This window comes from Danio rerio, chromosome 25, assembly GCF_052040795.2.
Source record: "Danio rerio strain M-AB ecotype USA chromosome 25, GRCz13ab, whole genome shotgun sequence".
Classification (NCBI taxonomy): Eukaryota; Metazoa; Chordata; class Actinopteri; order Cypriniformes; family Danionidae; genus Danio; species Danio rerio.
Window position 1 is genome coordinate 14,489,791 of NC_141045.1, and position 11,594 is coordinate 14,501,384.

The following is an 11,594-nucleotide window of genomic DNA, read 5'->3' on the forward strand; positions in this document are numbered from 1 at the left end:
GTTTTAATAACTCATTTCTACTTCAATATTCAATAACTGATTTATTTTATTTTTGTCATGATGACAGTAAATAATATTAGACTAGTTATTTTTCATTGGCTTTCAGTAGTAGCTTTCTTGTGGGCGGGAATGACCTTATGGGCTGACCTGTGAATGAGAGGTGTGCTATTGGCATTTAAATTGGACTGTAAATAGACAGTGTTACATTGTGTCACGAGCACTAAACTGGAGCTTAAGCACACACACAGGTAAGATTTTTTTTTATATCAGTGAATGTGGGCAGAATGTACATTGTTTTACATTTTGTTTCATGAGACCTACATGTTAGTAAAATAAGTGTCACATTTCTAGCCTATCTTTATGCTCAAGACTTGAGTGGTTAGTTGTGGATAAACAGTTTGTTGTGCTGATTTTTGATGTGAGTGGCTGTTTGAACAAAGAAAGAAAGTTCATTATGATAGAAATGTTATACAAAGCTTTATCTGTTTGGAGAAAAAAAGTCTTTATGGTTGGAAAAAAAACATTGTGCAGGTTTAAGTTTTAAAACATTTTTGTTTTAGATCAGTATTATTGATTTCCTTTTTTTTTCCTTTGTTGGCTATAAGACAAACATTTTTTCAGCCTATAGTTAAGCTGTAAATAGTGCTTTAAGTAGAAAATTAGTATTTTGCAAAATAACTAGACAAATATTATGTATACTGTCATCATGTTAAAGACAAAATAAATCAGTTATTATGAAAGAGTTATTACAAATGTTAATTTTTAAAATGTAAAAAAAGTTAAAGTGGCAGTTCACCAAAAAATGTAAATGGTCTTACTATTTACTTTTACATTAAAAGTAAATAGTATAAGATTTTTTTTTTCAGTTGAACACTGAATAATTATAAAGAAAGTTGTAAAAGGTAAAAAGACTAAATCTGTTGCATTATATTAAATTATATTTAATATGACATTATTTTTGTTTGTGTTGACGTTTGTTAATTGTCTATAATTTTGCTGTAATTTTTTTTTATTATTTTATGGAAAAGGTTTGTTTTTGAGTAATGTAGCTACTGATATACAGATTGTTGTAGGTAGCTTATAATGTATGTATTGTGGGATTGGTCAGATGGACTGACAATGTGTGAATAGTGTATTTTTTGGAATTTAAATATGCTGGTTAAAAGGCTTGATCATTGGATTTTATATAAATCAATTATAGATTGAGATAAAATTTAAATGCAAAGTACCAATGTAGTTTCAGAAAATGCACTGGTAGTAAGATCCTTTTGTGCTTTTTTTACATTTAAGAATTTTTGTGGTTTTGATTATTTGAAAGGCTGTGAGGGGTCAGTGTAAACTGTTGAATGAAAGACTTTGTGATGTGATGTGATTTTTCCTGTTTGATATTGTGCATTGAATGTGACTGCTTGAATGAAGAATAATGCTTGTCAGTCAATGAGCAATTGTTGTTTTTATTTTAAACTCTCATTATTGAACTTTTAAAGTTTTTGAATATACAGGTTTGCTAAATTAAAACAGTTAAGTTGGTAATTAAAGGTTGCATATTGTTCTTTTTCTATTGTTTTTATTGTCATTTGTTAATTGAATTAAATATATTTGTTGGAGTGACTTAATGTGTTTGTCTGATAACAATTATTTCATAGTTATTTAAACAGTAAATAATATGAATAAAATGCAAAATAATAAAACAGGGGGCATTGTAATTTCAATGGGAATGAAGAATATGAAACTGTTGTTCAAGTTTTCTGTTGTATGCATGCTTGTTTGCACACTACGATTAAAGTGAACATTGTTATTTTGTGTTTCTTTTTCAAGGATCATTTAACGAACAAGGCAATTACTTTAAGACTCTCTGAGAATTTCAGAGCAAAACAAAAGAATTTTGTGGGAATCAAAGTAAGTTTGTAATTGTTATTTAATACCTCGTCACCTTAGAATTATAAGGTTCTAGCTGACATTTTTGTCAAAATTGAGTTATTGACATTTTCTTATTAAATGACAACTTATTTACATTATGGAATGTTTTTGATAAGTTTTTACTTTTTAAGACTTTTTATTTAAAAAACAAATGTTACATACATACTGTTTGCTATGGAACGCAAAAATTTTAAAGCTCAATATTTTAAAATTATTGATAGAACCTTACAATTCCAAGGTGACGATCTACTATGCTAGTTATTCTAGTTGTTTTCAGTTAAAATTTATTTTATTGTTTGTTTTCTCTCTGTTATATTACAGATTTTGTATATGTTCATGTCTGTCTAAAACATTTATTAGAATTTTAAACAGTAAATAAATTTAATAAAAGAAAAGTAATAAAATTGCAAATTATAAAAGTAACAAGTAATATTTTAGGGCAACTACCTGAAAATCATGAGCTTTGCTGTAATTGTGTTTTCATGTTTTTGTATACACTATGACACTAATGAACTATATATATATGTTTTTTTCTATTTACAGTTCTTCACATAATTAAACAATCGAGGCACCTACATATTGCAAGGCCCTCTGAGAATTTCAGCAAAGAATTTTGGTGGGAAGCAAAGTAAGTTGTTATTTGTTGATAACATTGAAAATTAAATGCAGTAACACTTTATTATAATTGAAAACTATGAATCATTTGTTAAGCATTAGCAAATTGTTAACTCATTATTTGTTAAGCATTAACTTAACATTATTAGATATTTGTAAGCAGTACTACAAATATTCTTGACTTATATATATGTATAACATGTATATTGTGCTTAATGACTATTTTCATAGGTTGGTTATTTAAGTTTTCATTAAACACACAAATTAAGTATTTCATTATTTACAAACTAGTTATTTAAGAATAGTTGGTGGTTTTTAAAGATAATTGAAAACTATTCAAATTAAAATGTATATTTTTATTATGCAGGGATATAGTATTAGTTACAACAACAATATAATATTCATTCATTTTCTTTTCGGGTTAGTCCCTTTATTAATCTGGGGTCGCAACAGGGTAATGAAACGACAACTTAATCAGCAAATGTTTTACACAGCAAATGCTCTTACAGCTGCAACCCATTACTGGGAAAAACAATATAATAATTTAACAATATATTATGATACAACATTTCAGTTTTATTTGGCAATGTTTAAACTGTAAACTGATTTTATTTTAGATTGCAAAGATTTATTATTCATTTGATACAGTTTCATTTGTGTATTTTGAAATGAATAGAAACAAATAAAGTTGTTTATTTTATTTTTTCCTGTTTAGAATATAACTGAACCTTTAATTGTCATTTATAATAAATTTATAAAGCATACATAGTCCTCACTTTAGATTAGATCACAAAACTGGATGAAGTTGATCTAAAAAAGCATTTATTAACATGCAAAGTAACTTTTAATATATGGCTGAATAATAAGATATAATAATGTTTATTTGAATATTTTATTAATTATATACGTAAGCATTTTCAATGATCTTGAAAACACCAAGTACGCTTTAATAACTACTGTTGTTTTTTTCCTTTCAGGATGCCGAGAAAAAAGGGTTTTCGCATGCGGCGCACACCAAAAAGCATCAAAAGTAAGAGCGATGCTAAAGTTTGTGTATGTACAGAAACACTGCAGCGGCCTGTTGTTGTTGGTAGTGATGTAAGAGATGCACCGTTGAGTTGTGATGTGAATTCATTGACTGGATATTGTGCTGTGGCTGCAATCAAACATGTGATTGCTCCTGTTTGTACTTGGGTACAAACAGATGTTGATGACATTTGTGTGGAAGGAAGTAAGTTAGCCACATATGTAGCTGAGACAAGTCAGAAAACAGACTGTAGAGAGAAAGAGTTGTGCACTTTGATAGAACAGCACAATGTGTTTGGCAGAAAGTGGAAATTAGAAATTGGTTTGCCAGAGTACAGAGGTTTTGAAATGTTAGAAGAGGAGGCTGTAATGTACGAAAAGCTGCAAGAATATTTGTTGAGGGATGGAATGTGTTTCCTAAACCTTAATAGTGCAATAAGCGTCATTATTCATCACAACAATTATTTTGTGATGGCTGATTTTGGCATCCGAGATATGTTTGGATTGGCATCTAATATTGGCACGCCTGTGGTTGTTTTCAACACATGCCTTAATGATCTGATGGTTCATATCAGAAATCTTAGAAGCTCTTTAGATGCACAGTGGTATGCTGTTAGTAGCATTTCTGTAAAAGCAGCCCAAGATGATCATGATCAACAGACAAGCAGTTCTGTCAGATGCGAAGGTGTCAGTGCTGGATGTAAAGATGCAACTGGGTGTGAGGATGCCACTTCTGTCAGCACTGAAAACAGTTTAAGAGGATCATTTCACCAGGGCAATGAGCAATTTAAATACAGAGGAGTCCAGTGTATGGCAATAGCTTTAGTAAGCCTAGCAAAGCATACAGTGGATAGTGTCTTCTCATGGCAGAGCAAAGACCTTGACAAAGTTGTAGTGTTAGGAGATGAGTTGTACACCGGATTGCGAGAGACCAATAGGATTAGCCACTCATCAAATCTGTTGTGTGTCCCTGATTTGCCAAAGGAGTCTAATATTGATGGAGAAAGTTTTTTGTTTGAATATGGTAATTTTGTCAGTGGTGATGTAGATGTTGTTGATGGTGAATTTATTGAGAGTGGTGCTTACAGCAGTCTTTCAAGTGGATTGGAAAACATGTTTTCACAGTATGACAGGTGTCTTCTGACATTGTGTAGCAGTACATGTGCAATCATTTCTCACAATGGACAGTATGCACTGGTTGATTCTCATGCACGAAGTGCTCTTGGTATGGTTGATGGAAATGGAAAAAGTGTTGTTTTATACTTTTCCACTCTTAAAGATTTGTTCAGTCACATTTGCCTTTTATCTAAAGGGCTCAGTGAGAAGCAAAAACTTTTTGAAATAGCTGGTGTTCATGTCACCGTTCGAAGAATGGCAGACAGTTGTAAAGGCTCTGACGAAACATTTGAAATGGAGTTTGATGAGGATTCTGGAAGAGATCTAGTAGTGAACAATGATGCAAGACCCAAGCGCAACATTTCAGCAAGCAATAGTTCTTCAAAGAAAGTAAAACGATTTGATGTTCGTGAAGTTAATTCAGATGTTGAATTTGTTCGTGATATAAAAAAGAACAATATGATGTTCAGTCCTATTTGTCAACATGTTTGTCAAACTTTGTGTAGCCGTTTAAAGGTGGATTGTGAAAAAGTAAATGTTCCAGTATTTTCCCATGTTGGCTTATTAGGAGTTCCATGCAAAAATGAGAGTATTGTGGCTGATGGGAACTGTTTCTTTAGAGCTATTTCCCAAGCAGTTATTGGTACACAAAAGTATCACAGAAAAATTCGGCTTGCTGTTGTGATGCATTTGGAAAAGAATTGTGAAAAATATAGAAATATTTTACGAAGAGAATATTCATCTGTGTCAGAGTATATTAACAGGTCCAAAATGAGATTTGTTAATAGCTGGGCTACGGAGGTTGAAATACAAGCAACAGCAGATTATTTAGGAATTGATGTATTTACATTTTATGATGGTCACTGGTTGAAATACAGTTGCAGTGGTAAGCTTATTTCAAAACATAGCATTTACTTAGAAAACTGTAACGAAAACCACTACGAGACTGTAGTTTGTGTTAATGAGCCTGAAGTACAAAGTTGCTATGGTTACTGCAAGATCAGTACGTGTTTCACTGAAGGATACAGTGTTAGAGCAAAGATTATGGACAAAAATAATGTTCTCACTCTAAAAAACAAGAAAGAGCTTATTGATAGGGAAACACTGTTCATGACCGGACAACAATCGCATCGCATGTTAAAAGCAATGCACAATAACACTTGTTGTGAACTGGGAATGGTGGAAGATTCTAATGCTAAAGTTGTGGAAAATTCAGGTCAGATGACATATAATCCTCTGTCTACAGAAGCTGCACAAACTTTATGTGACAAATTACATTTGAATTTTGAAAAAGAAAATATACAAGTACCAACTGTTTATGGGTCTTTGGGTGTTGTTTGTAAGACAGGTAAAGTTGTAAAGGATGGTAATAGTTTTTTCAGAGCAGTAGCCAGATTTATTAATGGTTCTGAAAAGAGCCATCGGAAAATTAGACTTGCTGTTGTGAAGTATATGGAAAATCAAAGTAAAGAACACAGTCACTTAGTAGGAAATGAATTTGCATCAATGTCAGAATATATTTCAAAGTCACAGATGCAATATGTTGGACAGTGTGCTTCAGACATAGAATTCCAATGTACAGCAAATGCTTTGGATGTCAATCTTTTTCTATTTAATGGAGCACAATGGGTCAAATATAGTTGCATTAATACAATGAAGAGAAGTGAAGGTATTTATTTAAAACAGTGTGAGAATAATATTTTTGAGCCTGTAATTTGTGTCCACCATGTTGATAAGAATGATTGTTTTGATTTGTGTAAAGTGGGAAATTTGTCTGACACACAATATATGAGTAGGAAGAATTCAAACAGACAGAGAATAGTGACGTTAAATATGCATACTTCAAGCAAAATGGTCATGGGAAAAAGTAGGTATCTCGATGTCTTGTATAAAGAAAAGAAAAACAATGCTTGTAAAATAAGATATCAAAAAAATGTGTTGTATAAGAAGAAAAAACGTAATGCTAGTATAACGAAGTATTGTGTGAATGCTTTACATAAAGAAAAAGTAAAAAACATGAGCAAAAGGAAATATGATCAGAATGCTTTGCATAAAGAAAGAGTAAAAAACATGAGCAAAAGGAAATATGAACAGAATGCTTTGCATAAAGAAAGAGTAAAAAACATGAGCAAAAGGAAATATGAACAGAATGCTTTGCATAAAGAAAGAGTAAAAAACATGAGCAAAAGGAAATATGAACAGAATGCTTTGCATAAAGAAAGAGTAAAAAACATGAGCAAAATGAAATATGAACAGAATTCTTTGCATAAAGAAAGAGTAAAAAACATGAGCAAAATGAAATATGAACAGAATGCTTTGCATAAAGAGAAGGTAAAGTGCATGAGCAGACTAAAGTATCAGCAAAATATGCTACACAAGAAAACAGTAAAGGAAATGAGTAAAAGAAAATATAAGTTAAATCAGTTGCACAGGCAAAATGTAATTGCTATTAATAAAAAAAAGTACCATGAAAATGCAGAGCATAAGAAGCGTGTTAAAGCAGGTATGAAGCATAAAAGGGAACAAATCAAAGAAAAAGCAAAACAGTTTGATTTTGTTATGCAGCGTTTTTTGGATTTGATAAAAGATGGGCCAGATTTTGTGTGTTGTGTTTGCCAACGATTGTTGTTTCGACATCAGGTTTTACATTGTAACAGAGATTATTATAACAGGAAAGCAATAGGTTCGATTTATGATAAATGTATAACTGAGGAATATTTACACAAATGTAATAGTACCTGTGTAATGCCATGTCAGTGGTTGGATTCACCTAGAGGCAAGCTGTGGATTTGTTACACATGTCATTATAAGATTAACAAAGGTGAGATTCCACCTGAATGTGCAACAAACAAGTTGAAAGTTCATCCTGTTCCAGAAGAATTGTCATGTTTGAATAGTTTAGAACAACATTTGATTGCATTACATATACCGTTTATGAAAATGCTAGCATTACCAAAAGGAGGGCAAAATGGTGTCCATGGTCCAGTAACCTGTGTTCCTGCAAATATTGTGCAAACTTCAAATTTGCTGCCCCTTTCAAGTATGGAAGGATCTTTGTTGCCAGTAAAATTAAAACGCAAGTTAACTTATAAAGGTCATTATAAATATCAGTATGTTGACACTATGCACATAAGACAAGCATTAAAATGTTTAAAACAGATAAATGTGCATTATAAAGATGTAGAATTTAATGAAGTTTGGTTAAATGAGTTTTGTAGGGAACAGGACGATGATGTTATAGTCCAGGAGAGTGATACACATGCTGAAAGTAATGAAGCATCTCTTGATAATGGAGAAGATGAGCTCTTGCATGACAGACAACAACATTGCATGTTTCAGGACACATGTCTCATGCCTGTTGATATTGGTCAAGAAGCACTAGATCAGTATTTTGATGATATAGTGAATCTGGCGCCAGCAGAAGGGAATAATCCTGTTAAATTACTTTCTGATTTTGCAAATGAAGCCAAATGCTTCCCAGTATTATTTCCACTTGGATGTAACACATACCGTGAAAGTCGAGACAAACGTTTGACGTTGTCCAGGTACTTTAACAACCGAATTTTGCATGCTGATGGTCGGTTTGCACAAAATGTTGAATATATATTTTTTGCCCAGTACATGTCTGAGGTTGAACAGGTAGTGTCAAATGTATCAATTGCATTGCGTAAGGGAATTAGCGGTTGTACATCTAAAAAAGTTAATGAAGATTTATTAAACAATGAGGAATCTTTAAAGAAACTCTTAGAATTTGATGATGGGTTTCGTTTCCTGAAACCTATTCGAGGTACCCCAGCTTTTTGGCAGACAGCACAACGTGACCTCTTGGCTTGTGTTCGTCAGCTTGGTATCCCTACTTGGTTTTGTTCATTTTCTTCTGCTGATATGCGGTGGAACAATCTTCTGTATAGTATTTTGAAGCAGGAAGGTAGAACACAGACCCTTGAAGAATTACAATGGGCAGACAGATGTGAGCTGTTGCGCCGCAATCCTGTCACTGCAGCAAGAATGTTTGATTTTCGGTGGCATTGTTTTTTAAGGGAAGTACTTATGTCTGCATCCCATCCAATAGGTAAAATTAAGGATTATTTTTACAGAGTTGAATTTCAGCAGCGTGGTTCACCTCATGTCCATTGCCTATTTTGGATTGAGAATGCCCCAGTGATAGATAAAAATACAGACGAAGAGGTAATTCAATTTATAGATAAATATGTAACTTGTGAATTACCGTCACAGGATGATTCATTATTAGAGACTGTGAAAACTGTGCAACATCATTCAAAACGACATTCCAAAACGTGCAAAAAGAAAAATACTGTTTGTCGTTTTAATTTTCCTAGGCCAGCATCTTCACGAACATTTATATGTCGAGGTAAAACTAATACAAAGAAAAAGTGTAAGTGTAAGGTAGATAAGAAGGTAGATAATTTAACAAAAGAATGTGCATGTGCAAATGAAGGTAGAGTAGAGTTTAAAATGAAGCGAGAACAGGCAGGTGACATTTTATTAGCCATCAAGAAGGCTCTTTCAGATGAGAATTGCAACTTTAACAATGTGGAACATTTATTTAAACATCTGGGTATAAATCAAGCAACTTTTGAGCGTGCATACAAAACTTATAGTCGTAATACACAAGTTGTGTTGAAAAGACAGGTTAATGAAGTGTGGGTCAATCAATATAGCAAGCCGCTGTTAAAATGCTGGAATGCGAATTTAGACATACAGTATGTTGTAGATGCATATGCTTGTGTGGTTTATATAATTTCTTATATATCAAAGTCAGAAAGAGAAATAGGATTGTTGTTGAGTAACGCTCAAAGGGAAGCACGTAAAGATGGAAATGTTAGTGCAAAAGAGGCACTGAAAAATTTAGGCAGTGCTTATTTACATAACAGAGATGTGTGTGCTCAAGAATCAGTATATAGGTTAACAAACATGCATCTGAAGGAGTGTTCCAGGAAAGTTGTGTTTGTGCCAACAGGCGATAATATAATTAAGATGAGCCTTCCTTTAAATGTGTTAAGGAATAAAGCTAAATCAAATAGCCTAACAACAAAAGACATGTGGATGACAAGCATATTAGATCGCTATAAGAATAGACCAGATGATTTAAATGATATATGTATGGCAACATTTGCATCAGAATATCGCATTTTAAGTAAAAATGAAAAATCCCAAAGTCCACTTAAATTGAAGAATGGTTGTGGTTTTATCACAAAAAGAACACGAACACAACCTGCGGTGGTTCGTTATGTGCGTTTTTCTGAGGAAAAAAATCCAGAAGCATTTTTTCAAAGTATTCTGCAGTTGTTTTTGCCATACCGTGTAGATTTGCAGCTAAAGCCACCAAACTGTAATACATTTGAAGAGTTTTACAGAAATGGTCATGTGACATTTAATGATGGCTCAAGTCATTCAGTCAAGTCAGTTGTAGATTTAAACAGAAAGAACTTTGAAATGGAGGCAGATGAACTGGAAGATGTAGAAGATGTAATTAATAGTACTGGTGTAATAGAAGATGGCTGGTGTGAGTTGTGCCCAGAGCAAGAGTTAGAGCGTTTACTTTGTATTGATGAAATGAAAGACAAATTACAGCAAGTGGAAGAACATGAGGAACATATTCCAGATTTAGCATCAGAAGCTAATCAGAAGGTTGCACATTTAGAAAAGAAAAATAACATAATGTGTAGAAGAGATGGCTTGGCCCTCATAAGATCTTTAAACGATACACAGTTATCTATTTTTTATGAAATAAGACAATGGTGTTTAGATAAGGTAATGGGCAAAAATCCAAGCCCAGTGCATTTATTTATTACTGGTGGTGCAGGGACAGGAAAAAGCCACTTAATTAAAGCTATTCAGTATGAAGCAATGAGGATACTGTCTACAGTGTGTCGTCATCCTGATAATATTAGTGTTTTGTTAACTGCTCCAACTGGAATTGCAGCATATAATTTGCATGCAGCAACCATTCACAACACATTTAGCATTGGGAAAGATGTTCGATTACCATACACCCCTTTAGGTGAAGAGAAGCTTAATTGTCTGCGTGCTAAATATTGTGATCTACAGATTTTAATAATTGATGAAATATCAATGGTTGATCACAATTTATTAGCTTATATTCATGGCAGACTTAGGCAGATTAAACAAACTGGCGACTTCTCCCCATTTGGGAACACAAGCATCATTGCTGTTGGAGATTTTTTTCAGTTACCGCCAGTGAGAGGGAAACCCCTGTATGTTGATGACATGCTAGGTATTAACCTGTGGTCTTCTCTTTTTTCAATTGTAGAATTGAAAACTATAGTTAGACAAAAAGATGAAAAATTTGCAAAGTTATTAAATAGAATACGAATTAGAACAAAAATGACTCCAATGTTAAAGACTGACATTGATATTTTGAAAAAATGTGAAACAGGCGAAGTCAGCACAGCTCTGCATATTTATCCTACAAACAAACAAGTAAATGAACATAATCTTCAGCAGCTATTTAAATCTTGTCCTGAACATTTTGAGATAGATGCTCAAGATTTTGTACATAATAACAAGACAGGTAAACTTGAGCTGAAAAATGGCCATCATGCCAAATCGTTTAATACATGCTTAGAAGAAACACTGTTTTTAGGAGATGGTGCTCGTGTTATGCTAAGTAAAAATGTAGATGTAATGGACGGCCTGGTTAATGGGGTGTGTGGCACAGTAACACATGTAGTTTTTCCGAGCAATGACAACAAGTTCCCTCAAACAGTTTATGTAAAGTTTGATGACATTCAGGTTGGCGCACAAAGGAGAAAATGCCCCGGATATGCTTCTGCAGTTGAAATAGGTTCTGTAGGTATCAAACCAGAAGAGGAAAGAGTAAACAATAAAGGTGCATTACGACGACAATTTCCTCTAAAACTTGCTTGGGCTTG

The 11,594-nt window shown here is 33.1% G+C and overlaps 1 long non-coding RNA gene across 2 annotated transcripts; it reads left to right on the top strand.

Annotated features, from left to right (window-relative positions):
* The first annotated feature begins 203 nt into the window (after nt 1-203).
* On the top strand, nt 204-7,060 carry LOC141380924 (uncharacterized). Of its 2 annotated transcripts, XR_015526324.1 has the most exons (5): nt 204-248; nt 1,819-1,899; nt 2,464-2,548; nt 3,513-6,684; nt 6,954-7,060. It is a non-coding gene; the product is annotated as an uncharacterized LOC141380924 (long non-coding RNA). The 2 variants fall into 2 exon arrangements; XR_015526323.1 differs by lacking the exon at nt 6,954-7,060 and having other exon boundaries at nt 3,513-6,811.
* The last annotated feature ends 4,534 nt before the right edge of the window (nt 7,061-11,594 follow it).